General features: G+C 32.0%; 2 pseudogenes; both read right to left on the minus strand.

Annotated features, from left to right (window-relative positions):
• Positions 1-8604: 8604 nt before the first annotated feature.
• LOC107939496 (alkane hydroxylase MAH1-like) lies at positions 8605-10330 on the minus strand (annotated as a pseudogene).
• Positions 10331-13325: 2995 nt separating this feature from the next.
• LOC107931856 (alkane hydroxylase MAH1-like) lies at positions 13326-15127 on the minus strand (annotated as a pseudogene).
• Between the last annotated feature and the right edge of the window lie 954 nt (positions 15128-16081).

Raw genomic sequence — 16081 nt, forward strand, 5'->3', positions numbered from 1 at the left:
TACCATAAGTGTAAGAGTAGTAGTGGTTGTAGCCATGCCTGTGCTATGAAGCAAATCTGAAACATACTTTTTCTGAGAGAAAAAAAATCACCACAAAGGTGCAATGAACCTTTATACCTAGAAAAAAGTGAAGTTCACATATGTCTTTAAGAGAGAACTTGTTGTGAAGCTACTTAATGACCTTTTTGATTTCTTCAGATGAGCTACCTGTCACAACTATATCATCTACATATACCATTAGAAAAATGTTGAAGCATCAATTATTCAAAAAAACAATGATGGATCAGCTTTAGAAGCTTGAAAACCAAGGTACTCCAGCAAATGTTGCCTCAAGGTATGAATCTAGGCTCGAGGGGCTTGTTTTAAACCATACAGTCCCTTGTTCAATTTACACACAAGTTGTTCTCCATTGGCTCCATGGATCTCAAAACCTAGTGGTTGATCCATATAAATTTCCTCAAACAATGTGTCATTAAGGAAAGCATTATTCACATCAACTTGCTTTAACACCCATCCATTAATAACAATAATTGCCGGAATAGTCCATATTGTTACAACTCAAACCACAGAGCTAAAAGTATTACAAAAATTAGAACTAGGATATTGAGAAAACCCCTTAGTTACTAGTCTTGCTTTATACCTATCCATAAATCCACCAGGCTTCTTCTCCACTCTAAACAACCACTTACAACCAATTGATCTCCTAGAAGGTGGGAGAAAGCAAAGGCTCCAAGTATTATTTTTTAGAATAGCTTGTAACTCACTTTTCACCGCATCTTACTAGCAAGATGAGCTCATTGCCTCATGGATATTAGTAGGTACAATAGCAGATAAACCATAAGTAGGTACAATATCAAATGAACTAGTTACCCTGGTGACATATGCTTTTGGTTTAAAGGTTCCTACTTTGCTATAAGTAACTATAGGATGATTATTAGTGGCCTAAGATGGCTGACCTTGAGTTGGACATTGAGTTGGTAGATAGGAAACGACTAACATATTATTAGAAGGTGAAGATGTTGATACACTAGGATTAGCTGATATAAAAGTTGAATTCATTAGTGTATTAGATGATAGAGATAAATTTATGGACTCGTGAGGTGACCCTTGATTTGCAACTAAGGAGGATGGAAATATAATTAATTTAGAATTAGATAGTACAGTTGAGGGACTACTGGACAACTTGGGGGTATGTAGATTATTTTTAAATGGAAAAATACTTCCATGAAAAGTGACATAATGAGACACAAACACCCTACTTGAAGGATCTCAGCACCTGTAACCTTTGTGTTGAGGAGAATAACCTAAGAATGTACATGAAGCTGATCGAAATTGAAGTTTGTTAGCGTTAGAAGGCCTAATGTTAGGAAAACATAAAAAAAAACCAAGCACTCTAAGTGGCAGATAATTAGGTTTAACACAAAAAAAATTCATAAGGAGAGATATTGCCAAGAGATAGAGAGGGTAACTTGTTTATTAGGTAAAGTGCATTACTGAAAGCTTCATACAAGTAAATCAATGGTATACACGTATAAGCCTGCATGGAGAGACCAAATTCTATAACTTGTCTGTGTTTTCGCTCAACAATACCATTTTTCTCAGAGGTGTAAGGACACTTGAGCCTTTGAGATACCTCTTTTTGAAAGATACCATTTTGATACTTGAAACTCACCCTATCCATCCACCTAAAGCAATTTTAATTTAACCTCAAGTATTCTTTCAGCTTGCTGGTGAAATTAAGAAAAAATTGTAGCAACATCTGACTCTTTCTTCAAAAAATAAAGCTATGTGTATCTGGTATAAGCATATGTAAAAACAACATAATAAGAGAAACCATTAGAACATACTGAAGCTAGCCCCCAAACATCTACAGCCATTATTTGAAGAGGAGCAGTGTATTTGGATTTAAAATAGAAAAAGCAATTTATGTTCTTTGCCCAGATGACAAGCAACACAATCAACCAAATTTTTATTATCACACACAGGTACATTACTGTAACACCCTGAGACCCTCATCCGTCACCGGAATAGATTCACAAGGTATTACCTATCAGAAGACAGATCAGACTAGCCATTCATAATCAATCATGCATAAAATATAGTTTCTTTGATCTTTCAACCATGAACGAATTTTAACCAAATCAAAATAACTAATAAATTTCAAAATAATCGACATATAACTCCATTGAACCATATACTCATGTTTAGGAATTAAGCAAGCCATTTTCGCATAGCTAGAATATTTACAAATTCAAAATATAACTTGTTTCAAAAGAGAGCTAAGCCTATACATGCCATCTTTCAAAATATAACTATCAAAAAGTACCAAATCAGTGACAATAGTGTGGATGACTTTAGACTTGAATCCCCGAGCTCATAGCTTTCAAACAAGATCTATAAAATAGGACAAACACAAAAACATTCACAGTAAGCAATTAAGCTTAGTAAGTCTTAAGTATTTTAAATAGCAAAACTTATTTATACACATTATTCACATGTAACATATTCAAAATGCAACATTAATTAGCCGAATATTCATAGCCACATTAAATCCATTTCATTGACTTATCATTTCTTCAAAGTTCGAATTACATAATCACACCATCTAAATGACTCGAAGTAATTCTTTGATTCAACTTTATAGAGTTAATTCAGAGCACTGCATTCACATATAATTTCAATGATCATAATCACATATATAACATATACTTTCATGTACTAAATTCAAAATGGCCGAATATAAATATACACAACCACATTTCATATACTTCTCGTTTCACTTCGTAATTTAATTCACATTATCCTCATATGCATAAACAGTTTATACGTACCTGGACAATTTAATCTATCGAACGAATCTAGATGCCGTATAGCATAAATCTCATATTCATAAACTTTTATTATTTCACCGGCAATTAGCCTGCTAGGTATAAACCTGAACTTATCACTGGCACGAGGCCTACTAGACATTAAGCCCGAAACTCATTCACCGGCATTATGTCAGCTAGGCTCATGGCCGAAACAATTTCACCAGCTAAAAGCTTGCTGAGCCATAGGCCCGAATAATAATTCGAATATAAATTTCACAAAATCATAACATATGCACCTCTTATATTTATGCATTTCACACAAGTTAATCACATTAGTCCACTTAGACTTCATTCACATATAATCACTTAATAACTATCACACTATTGCTTCTTAATTTACCATTACATATCTTCCATCTCATGAATATAACTTACGGCAATATAATCATAACAATTTCCTTATTTCACTTTCATGCATACCATTCGGCTTTATGCATGTATATATATGTATATATACTAAAGGTATGGCTAAATTCCCGTGACATATCATGATTCATTCACAAATAACTTATGTTTAAATACTTAAAACTTACCTCGAGTATTTCTGAACAACTACGGGTCGGCTATTCAACTACTTTAGCTTTCCCCTTATTCGAATTTGCCCCTCTATGCTCTTGAGCTTAAATTCAACAATTTTAAACTAGTCATTATTCGACTATTCAATCATTACTTCAAAAATATAATATATATATTCGACTTTCACACATATAGATCATAGTAAACAAAAGTCATATACATTATAGGTCATCTTTGACCTTTCTATTTTCATCAATTTGAACCATTCCTTGACCAAATATTACATTTGACATTTTTTTTATGTCTATTCATCCCAAATACAATTAATTAATTCATCCTTTAACCTTAAACACATTCGGCCTTAAAATACAAACAATTTAACATTTCATTTGTACACACCCTTAAGACCAAATGCATAATTCATTCATCTTAACATATTTATACCTCATAACTATACTTATTTCCCACCTAACAATCATCATCCTAACATGTATATGTAAGATACATATTAATCCTTAGTCAACTACCATTCGTCACTTAACATGATTAATTTCCATTTTCAATATCATAGAAACCTAGGTTGGCCGAATATACAATTTCACTTATGCATAAACATAACTCACATTCCATTAAGCTTACATGATTCAAAATCATATCATTAATGCATAAATCCGAACCTTTAGACATTCAAACATCCTTTTCTCAAATCACTCAAACGACAAATATTCTTTTTCTAACATTTTAATACTCAACATTTGCTCAAATCATTATTCAAGTTCAAATTCGGCTAACACGCATATAAATACTAGCAACTAAATATTAACTTTGCATTTCACCATAATAGCCAATTGCCATTAAACAATTAAGCCACAATTATTCAATTTTACCAAGCTCAACTCATCTATTATCAACCCTCAATACACAAAAGCATCAAAAACAACATCAAAGAAATACAAACATCCATGACCGAATGTCATATTCATCAATTTACAAAAATTTTACCATGAGCTAGCTTTTATACTTGATGACCACTCCAAATATACAAAGATTTTCAATGAAAGAGCATTAAACATACCTTAATCAACTTAAAGGTGACCGAATGCCTTAACTCCAATTTCTTCTTTTCTTTCTTTAGGTACGGCAATGGAAGAAGAAAAAGATGAACCAACTTTGTTTTTATCACCCTTTTCTTTTAATAAAAATTCATATTTCATATTATTAATCCATTAAACATTTAATTAATTAATATAAAAGACATAAAATGTCAATCATCCACTAACCTTGCCGTCCACCAACTTAAGGAATGGGTATTCGACATGCAAGTCCCCATATTTTAAACCATACAATATTTGGCCACTACAAATTAACCTATCACATTTTCAAGTTTCTCACATAAGTCCTTTTTAATAATTCCACATTCAAATGACAAAATTAAACACGGTACTTTCATACATGAAACTTCACATATAATAAACATAGAAAAGAGCATTTAAATAATTTTTTGTGACTTGGTTTTGTGGTCCCGAAACCACTTTCCGACTTGGGTCAAATTAGGGCCGTCACAATTACAATGAGTCAAAACTTTCTTAAGTGTAGTTAAACATGTATGCCCTAGTCTAGCAGCCATACAGCTAAAGGAACGGATTTGACAGCAGCAAGACACTGTGTTCAAGCAGCAGGTACAGTAAATTTGATAGGAGCATTTAAATGCAACTTGTAGGGACCATCACAAACCAATCATTGAAGAAGTATATCTCGAGTCAGAAAATCACGCATTTGACATCTAGTAGGAAAAAACCCAAACATCACTTGATTATCCTTTGCAAATTTAGACACAAAGATCAGGTTTTTTAATAATACTAGGTACAAATGAAAGAGACCTCATATACAACAAACGAGAACGAGTAAGTAAAGATGTCTGACCAGTATAAAGAATAGGTAAGGAAAAAATCTATTGCCCACAAACACTTTAGCTGGGCTATTATATGGAGTGCTTTGTTCCATTATTAAAGTAGAGTGAGTGAGATGATGTGTGGCACCAAATTCTGAATACTAAGTATTATCTCCAATAGTATTAGGCATAGCAACATAAGCTTGAGGATTGGGACTTAAGACAGAAGTAGTTGTTAAAGCACTTCTAGGTTGCGATGTTAGATAAAATAGGTTGAACCATGCACTTGTAGGAGTTGGAGAAGGTGAGAAACCCAATTTCCATATGGAGCCATTTTAGGAGAAGACATTGGTAAACTAAATGAAGGCACCCATGATGGCATTGATGATCCATTACCAAACATACACAAATTTGCTTGTGAAGGTTGATAACCACTACTCTTGTAAGTAGCATCAAACCTATAATAGCAATAATCAACAAGATGCCCTATTTTTCCACAAAGCTAGCATTGAATGCGAGATCCAGACATGCGACCACGTCCTCAACCACGTGAGGAATTTGAAGCAAGATGATAAGTAGGAGTTGAATTAGTATCTACTACTGAAGTAGTCTGTTGATGAGTAACTATGTTCGCTGAACTAGGAATCTCAGCTACAGCATATTGTATTCATGCTTCAGCATCAAGAATCATAGTAGTAAATTCTGAACACTAGAAGGTAGTTGACTTATTGTTATGACAGTTACAATTGATTCATACTCGGGAGATAGACCATTGTGAATGGAAATAACATGCTCATGCTCACTAATGATCTCACCACAACTAGCAAGACTATCACTATAGCCTTTAACCTTCATCAAGAAATCCTTCATTAACAAATCTCCCTTGCGCTGAGAATGGAGAGCACGTCTATAAAACATTAACCTAGATGTGGACTTACTACCATATATAGTAGCAAGTGTATTCCATATATGTGCACTGGAATCCATGCTAATAAGTTGAGGCAACACACTTTAGCTAACAGAAGAAAGAAGCCGAGATGCAAGCGCACTGTCCTGTTGCTCGTACAACAAAAAAGCAAGATTTTCTTGAAGCACACCATTTTCATTAGAGATCATCGATGGAGGAACAACAGTTTGAGGATCAAGAAAATGTTGCAGCTTGTAAGTTTTTATTGCAAGAAGCACATGTTGACACCATAGCAAATAATTGGAGTCATCAAGAAGAATATTAATCTTCTTGGTGGAAAAGAAGCGACTATCAAAAACTGAATCAGAAACCATTGCTGGTGCAATAGGAATAGCCATCAATGCTCCACAAGTCCTAAAAAATCCGTAAGGAGAGAGACTTTGGATACCATGTTAAACAATACAACAAAGATAGAAACAAAATGCTTAAAGTTTCATTTTCATTCAGTCTTTCATACCTAAGAATACTTGAGCTAGGGTATTTATACAACAAGGAATACTTTTGCTAGCAACAATAATATCAGAACTAACCAAATTAACTGCTAGTAATTGACTTACAATTAACTTAACAAACAATATTTATCTTAACATTTTGCATACCAAATATATATACCAAAATCATGTAATATTATATATATTATATATATCTTATAGACATACCAAAACTATAGTAACAAATAAAGTATATAATATTAAAATAAAAATTAATAAAAAAAATTATAGTCTAACAATGTCGAGTAATTAGAGCAACAGTCAATGTAATCAATATTCGTAGAATCAATGTAGACCAATTTATTTTTATTTTTTATTATTAAATTTAAAGTTTTGTTAATATTTATTTTAATATTAATAAAATGTTTTTATAATAATTTAAGATTAAATTATATTTTTATTTTATTTTAATTACTTTCATTGAAAATTACATTTTTTATATAAGAAATTTTTAAAATTTAAAAAATAAAGCATCATTTTAAAAATGTTAATATTTGTAGTTATTTTCTTTAGAAAAATGTTTTTTTTTCAAAACTATTATATAGAAAAAAATAATTTTATAAATCCCATGATAAAGACTTGGATTTACGTAGGAAGAAAAAAAAATGAAGAAAGAGATTATTGAAAATGAGAAATTATAAAATTTATATTGAAATTGTGAACAATATTTCGTTAACCAATGAATGTTGAGATAGGTTAATTGGGAAAAGAAAACATACTAAATATTTCCTTACATCCCCATCTAACAAGGGTCGGTGCCTTAAAGGCACTTTTGTTGGAAAAGAAAAAAAAATCCTAACATAAAATATTACAAAATTAAAATTTAGATTTTTTTTATCAATTAATCTAAATTACAAGGATATTCTACAAACAAATTTAAAATTTTATTTTTATTGAGAGTCATCTTAACTATATGATTAACTTTTTTGTTATTTTCTCTTGAAATGTAATGTAGACCCTAATGACATATGCTTTTTAAATAATGTTAGAATCATTTTAACTAATTTCGAATTAGAAATCTTCGATAGCTTCAATGAATTCTAAACTATCAGTTTGCTATCAAGAATACCTAAAACCCAACCTACAATTGAAGCCCAAAATTCACTCCTCTCAATCATTCCTCAAGACTCGCCAACAGCAGTTAATCCTGAATCTGCTTTAATCAACCCATCAGTTTTTAACTGCAACCAACAATCTATCTAATTATACTTGCCGCCCAACACATGCGTTGTATTAGAATTAATCTTTGGAAGATGTAAATAATACTTGGACCAACTAAGTGATCGCTTGATAATTTCTTCTTTACTCCATGACCAACCTTGAAACATAAAAATTTCTCAACGCAAATAATTTACCTTTATAAAACATAACATAATTAAATATTTAAACTAACTTTGCATCATTCAATTGGTAAAAACATCAACTAAAGTCAGCCTAAAATTAATAGGACGTACACAAGTCAACAAAATGGGTAGCGCATCAATAATATCATTAACTTTGGTGGGGGAATCATTTGTTTGAATCCTTTTCTATATTTAATATGGTCTAGTAGGAGGCAGCTGATTGAAAGGCACAGTCTGCGGTAAAAATGGAGACACCACTCCGTCTCTTGACTTGCAGCTTACTAATACTTTTGATTCTTTATTTGCTTTTAATATATCAAAATCTTCTACTTATCATGAAAAAAATTAAAAGAAATTCATAAAAATTAAAATACAGGAAAATATCTAAAAAAAATAAGGCAAAACAACAAACACAAATAAATAATAATATAAACTTTAATTGTCTAAAATATAAAAACATAATTAAATATTTAAATTAACTTTTAACTCAATCCAGTGCAATTTTTAATTGATAAAAACATTACCCCACGTTAGACTATATGATTATATAAGTATATATATGGTAACACTTCTTGATTACAAATTTTTATTTTTATTTTTGAATTATAAGAGGAACTTGACCATCAGGCCAAACGAGGTTTCTTAATTATCGCTTTGATTCTGCAAATTCCTTAACTCCGTCTCTTCTTAACACTAACAATTAACCCCTTCTTCATCTGACAAAGCACACTGTTATTGGGGCTAATATTTTGGCCTTCAAGTACATCAACATTATAGTTATGCATGATCGTAGCGGCGGTCGCTTTCATCACCAGAAACAACACCTCTTTCCCTGGACAAATTCTTGGTCCTGCAAGGAATGCGCAAAATTTGCTTGGAGACTCTCTTTTAATCTTTCCTTCTTCACTGATCCACCGTTCTGGCTTGAGTTCATAGCAATCTTCTCCCCATAAGCTTTCCATCCTTCCCATTGCATATGTATTCCTATTAAGACTCGGGTGCTCCGGTCCACCCATGACCAGTCGGAAGAAAGTCCGGCTTTGTACATTATCTGAATTCAAAAGGAACCGGTGGATATAGCCTTAGGGTTTCACAAAGCGCTGCATGAAGATATGTTAGCTTACTCAACTCGTCATAGTTGGATGGTATTTGCAAGCCCCCCTCCACTTGTTTCATTGATAAGTGTCTCTTCATTTCTTCTCTTGTTAAGCTGTAAGTACCTTCCAAACAGAAATTGTATAATGTTCTCTCTCATGAGACTATCCTTCGGTGTCGGCCTGTCGGGCCTGTTATCTCATGACCTGTCAGGTAACAGTTCAAGAGACTGAAATCATTGTCTTCATTTGATAATGCCATTGTTTTGTTGGATTTGTGGCGTTGAATCGATATATATTGTGTTAAAAGATCATCGAAAGCCTTCCAAGCATCACTTCGTTTCTTCTCTTTCCCGATCTGAAGCCAACTTTGCAACTTCCAGAGACTGTCAGGCATCACATATCTGTAAAAAGCTGCTTCCATAGCAGCATTCGTGGCTTTGTGGAATCGATTTTCTGGGAATTCGATGGAAAGTACGCCAGGGTTAAAGCCCATGCCCATTATACAACCGATGTCGAACGCATGCCTTGCAAACAAATCTTGCAAGTTCACCACCATCTCTCGTCGACAAACATATTCAAGCACTTCAACAAGCGCTTTCTCTATTCGTTGATGGAGAACCTTTGAAAGTGATTGCCGGATTTGTGGGTGATTGAAGAAAGCAAGGAAAGCTTTTCCGTGACGTTTCCATGCCTCCCCATCGGACTTGAAAGGGCTTCACCGAAGATATCAAACTGTTTCAGCCATTCAGGACCTTTCAAATTAACAGAACTGTTGGAGCTCAATATATAATGTACATTCTCAGGATCCGAGGTGGCTAAGAAGCTGGTGTTAGTGAACCAAAGTCCTCTATAAAAGAAGGTGCCATTGCTTCGTCAGAGGATTTGGGCAACTTTGTCATGAGGGCGATGGATGTTGAGAAGTAACGTGGGAATCATCCCTACAAATGGCCAGTTTCGAAGGAGGCGATTGTTGTCTATGAAACGATAGAGAAAACAATGAAAAATGATTCCAAAAACCATAAATCCAAGATATACAAACAGTACTGCCATCATGTTCTCAGAAAGAGTTTAAGTTGCTTAGGACATATACTCAGTCACCAATCGGGACACTATATATATAGATTTAGCGTTTAGCCTTCGTCTTCTTCTCTACAAGTCACAATCAGAACAGCTTATATTGTCTTTGAAATGAGAGATTCCCATTTATATCATATTGTCAAAGTAGCCATGATAGTAATTACCCAAAATGGTATATATTATGAATATCAATATCATGCTTTTACGAAAATATTTACTAGGGAAGAACGTAACAATATGGGAAACAAGAAAGTTGAACGAAAATTGATATTAAAAAATTTCAGTTAAAATGGAAAAAAAATAAGAATTATATTTAATATATTTTTTATGATAATTATTTGATATAAATACAATAATCTTATGAAGTGTTTTAATTTGAGGATTAAAACCACTTCACATCCTTAATATAATTTTTTATTCTAAACATGGCAATTAAGTCCATTTTGATACTTATATATATATATATATATTTGTCTGTTTTGGTATCTGAATTTGACAATTAAATCAATTTTGATTCCTAAACTTAAAAAATATAAAAGTTTGATGACATGACACTTTGTAGTTTAACTACAAAACCAACAATAATTAAAAAAATAATGAAAAATTTATAAAAAATAAAAAATTATTAAACATATTCAACCTGTTTAATTACTAGCTTTTGTTCCAAATTTCAATTTTGATCTTTTTGGAGCAATTTTCAATTCAATTGATTCAACATTTTTGTTTAGACCAGTATATTGGTTGGTTTTCAGTCCAACCAACCAATCCAATCATGTTGCAATAACATTGGTTACATCATTAAATCTTGATGAAATCCAAGTTCAAAGACCAAAATGAATCTAGTTGCCAAATTTAATTATCAAAGTGAACAAAAAAAAAACAGATACCAAAATAAACATAGTTTCCAAATTCAGAGACCAAAAAATTATATTATCTCTACCTTAATTAGTATTTAAAAAAATCAAAACTAAATAAATAAGAAATATGATATTGTTTAATATAAAAAAATTCTCCTTCACATAAATTTATATACAAACCTTAACCACATAATTAAATCTCATTAAAATATTTTTAACACTTTATTATAGAGAAAAAAGTAGAAAATGAATAGAAATAATTAAAATTACTTAACAATTATTAACTATACATAGAAATGGAAGCATGTGGAATATCGCCAATTTTTGGATTATTTCAATTCGCTAATTATTATTCAAATTTGAATCCAAATTAAATATCAATCCAAACATAATTTGAATTTGTAAAAATAATTTGAATTTAACATTTTCAATCATATGTTGGATATTTGAATCCGCAGAACAATATAAAATAAAAATTAATTAAAATTTATCTATAATTAACAATAAATAAAAGTAAATTAACAAAAGTAGTTAAATAACAATCCAAACAAATTAAACATAATAATTTCGCAAGAATTTAAATATACCTAATAACTTAAACATAAGGTTTGCCTACGGAGCCTAGCTTAATGACTATTTTTAATCCACAAAACAACAAGTAATTCACACTCTATTACTCTCCAAGTATAGAGATCTCACATTTGTACCTAAAGACCAGAAAACTCACTTCCAAATCCTCCCTTTAAGATCTTGACCAATCAACACTCAACAATATTTACAATTTAGTTTGCACTCTATCACAAAAACAGTTCCTCAATGAACATATTAGAATGCACTCAATAAACTCTCGTACAAAACCTAGACAAGCCTCAAAGAATATATAATTTTTAGCTTGCTGACATAGAATCTAAGTGAACACTAATTAACTCCTTAAAATAGTTAATACATCATTAATAATCAAATCACAATCAATCAAAGATATGATCTCCAAATCGGCAACTCAATCTTCATCAATTCTCCATATTCTAAGGGTTAAATTGATTCACTTGTATTCAATTTATTTTTCAAAAGCCAAAGATTGGTTTCCATAGATGGATCATAATATCTTCAAAATAACAGCAAATTGATAAGTCCAAATATTTTCTTCATTAAATTACCAAACCAAATAAGACAAGTAATAAGTTGCCTCAACGGTAGCCTACAATGAGCACTCAGCTTCATTCAACATATCTTACTTCAACAAATTTATTACATAATTATTTTTACCCATGTAATAAGCGAGTATAATCTAATAACTTTTACATATTGGGTGTTTGGTAAATAGAGTTTTTGGCCTTTTTTAACTGATTTGGGCACAAATGGAGAATTGGGTGGTCAAAACCTTTAATTGTAGTGTTCGATGAATGGAGCTTTCAAGAGCTTGTTGAGCTAATTAATACCTCCAAAACAAAAACGCTGGGATAGACAACTTTTTTCAATAGTTGATTGAGAATGAGATATGTGGAATGACATATCTAACCATACTTGTTCAAAAGTTACTCCCTTTGCCACATGTTCTCAAATCTAATAAGGGTGTCAAGATATCAGTAGCCTCCATTCTCTCATTTTCACTTTCACCTCCAAAGTCCATATTAAATCTCAAAAAAAAAATCCACCATGTATCTACAAAAATCAACATTGCCATGAGAAATTTTCAATCGAGTCCATTCATCCTTGAATATTTATGTACTCTTAATTTATTTTCAATTTACTTGTGTAAAATAATTGCTTATACAACTTTATATTAATTGAAATATGCTACTTGTCAAATTTATTTAGAGTATGGCATAATTATTACTAATTTACATTCTAAGAACATGACATAGTTATCATTAAGAATATAGTTTACAATTATACTGATACACTATTAATATTTATCAATTTTCACAAGGTTAATATTTTCTAATAAGGAACTTAAGAAATTTGTTTATTTAAATTTTTAAAAATATTCACTAATTAATTTTTATAATGGATATTTTTAATTCTTTGGTAATAGTGTTTTATTTAAATAATTTTACCCAATAAATGCTAAAGTATTATAAACAAATAAATACTTAACAATAAAACGTGTCATATCCTTATTTATCATTTTACACATATCAATTAAATTTTACTAAATACTTTCAAATAAACAGTTAATAAAATTAATTCATCAAATCAGTTATTGCAATCAACTATTAACTATCAATCAATTCCGAAACAGTTGGATTACCTTTTAATTTTTACATAAGCTTTTCTCTTTCCACTATTAAACGAACAGTAATCCATTACACTTAAGACATAGATACATTTAACTGACAATTGTCTGATTCCATGGATGGAATCTGAGACACACGAAGGAAATCACTTGTAATTATAAGTATTCTTCTTTATATAATATATACGGTAACTTCTTAATTACTTGTTCAAACGTAAAGCCAAATTTCTCAACTCCATCTCTTCTTAACCCTAACCATTAACCCCTTCTTCATCTGATAAAACGCACTGTTTTTGGGACCAATATTCTGCCCTTCCACCACATGAAAGTTGTAGTTATGAATGATGGCTGTTGCGGTAGCCTTCATCAACAGAAACGACACCTCTTTCCCTGGACAAATCCTTGGCCCCGCAAGGAATGCGCTAAATTTAGTTGGCGACTCTCGTTTAATCTTCCCATCTTCACTAATCCATCTTTCTGGCTTGAACTCATAGCAATCTTCTCCCCATAAGCTTTCCATCCTTCCCATTGCATGTATTCCAATTATGATTCGGGTGTTTGGATGGACCCGATGACCGCTCGGAAGAAAGTCCTGCTTTGTACATGTTCGGAATTCGAACGGAATCGGTGGATGTAGTCTTAGGGTTTCGCACAACGCTGCATGAAGATATGTTAGTTTACTCAACTCGTCGTAGTTGGATGGTATTTGCAAGCCCCCCTCTACTTGTTTCATTGATAAGTGTCTCTTTATTTCATCTCTGATCTTGTTTTCAACCATGGGTGCCTTGGAGATGAGATAGAAGAACCAAGTGAGAGTTAAACTGTAAGTATCATCACTGGCAAACAAAAATGTACAAGGTTGTCTCTTATAAGACTGTGTTTTGGTGTTGGGCCTGTTATCTCATGTCCTGTCAGGTAACAGTTCAAGAAATTGAAATCATTCTCTTCATTTGAGCCTGAGGATGCCACTGATTTCTTGGATTTGTGGCGTTGGGTCGATATAAATTGTGTTAAAAGATCATCGAAAGCCTTCCAAGCATCACTCCGTTTCTTCTCTTTCCCAATCTGAAGCCAACTCTGCAACTTCCAAAGACTGTCAGGCATTACATATCTGTAAAAAGCTGCCTCCAAAGTATCACTCATGGCTTTGTGGAATCGATTCTCAGGGAATTCAATGGAGAGCAGCCCAGGGTTGAAGCCCACGCCCGTTATGCAACCAATGTCAAACGCATGCCTTACCAACAAATCTTGCAAGTTCACCACCATCTCTCGTCCAGAAACATATTCAAGAACTTTAACAAGCGCTTCCTCTATACGTTGATGGAGAACCTTTGAAAGTGATTGCCGGAACTGAGGGTGATTCAAGAAAGCATGGAAAACTCTGCGGTGACGTTTCCATGCCTCACCGTCGGAATTGAAAAGTGCTTCGCCGAAGATATCAAACTGCTTCAGCCATTCAGGACCTTTCAAATAAACAGAACTGTTGGAGCTCAATATATAACGCACATTCTCAGGATCCGAGGTGGCTAAGAAGCTAGTATTAGTAAACCAAAGTCCTGTATAAAAGAAGGTGCCATTGCTTCGTCTGAGGATTTGGGCAACTTTGTCGTGAGGGCGATGGATGTTGAGAAGTAACATGGGAATCATCCCAACAAGTGGCCAGTTTCGAGGGAGGCCATTGTTGTCTATGAAACGATAGAGAAAACAAAGAAAAATTATTCCAAAAACCATAAATCCAAGATATACAAACAGTACTGCCATCATGTTCTTAGAAAGAGTTTAAGTTGCTTAGGACATATACTCAGTCACCTGTCGGGACACTATATATAGATTTGGCATTTAGCCTTTGTCTTCTTCTCTACAAGTCACAATCAGAACAGCTTATATTGACTTCGAAATGAGAAATTCCCATTTATATCATATTGTCAAAGTAGCCATGATATTACTTACCCAAAATGGTATATATTATGAATATCAATATCATGCTTTTATGAAACACGGAAATATTTACTAGGGAAGAACATACCAATGTGGGAAACCATAAAGTTCAACGAAAATTTTAATTAAAAAATTTCAGTTAAAATGAAAAAATACGTAAGATTTATATATAATTCGTTTTCAATATAATTTTAGATAATTATTTTATATAAATACAATATCTCATAAAGTGTTATAATTTTGAGATTAAAATCACTCCAATTAAAAAATTTTTGTATCACCCTTGACCTAACTTGGGACTTTCGACAAGATCAAAAGCGTTACATTCAATCATCGAGGTGATCTTGTAAGAACATTCTTTTTACTTGAGTTGATTTATGTGAAAATCATTTTCTTTTTGTTTTTAGGAAAAACATTCATTAATTTAAATCAGCTTTACTTATCAATTCAATTACAATATTGTTGAGGTGTAATTTTGAAAAAAAATTAGATTTTAAAGAGTTTTTATCAAAACATTTAAGTATTTATAAAGCAACATAAAATATTTAAAAGTAATGATTTTCTAAATCGAAAAGCATGCAAATATAAAATTTTTTTACCAGATATCATGCTTTAAAATAAATAAGTTAAACAATTTCAAACCTCCATTATAAAAGCAAAAAAATACTTAATAATTTCAATCCCAAAATTAAATAATTAAAGATAGCTTTAATAAAATCTTTTACTATAACGATAACGGAAAATGAGTTACTAGTTTGAGCCTCTCCTATGCCATTCTGAGTTTTAATTTTCTGTGCT

The sequence above is a fragment of the Gossypium hirsutum genome, chromosome A12 (genome assembly GCF_007990345.1).
Source record: "Gossypium hirsutum isolate 1008001.06 chromosome A12, Gossypium_hirsutum_v2.1, whole genome shotgun sequence".
Lineage (NCBI taxonomy): Eukaryota > Viridiplantae > Streptophyta > Magnoliopsida > Malvales > Malvaceae > Gossypium > Gossypium hirsutum.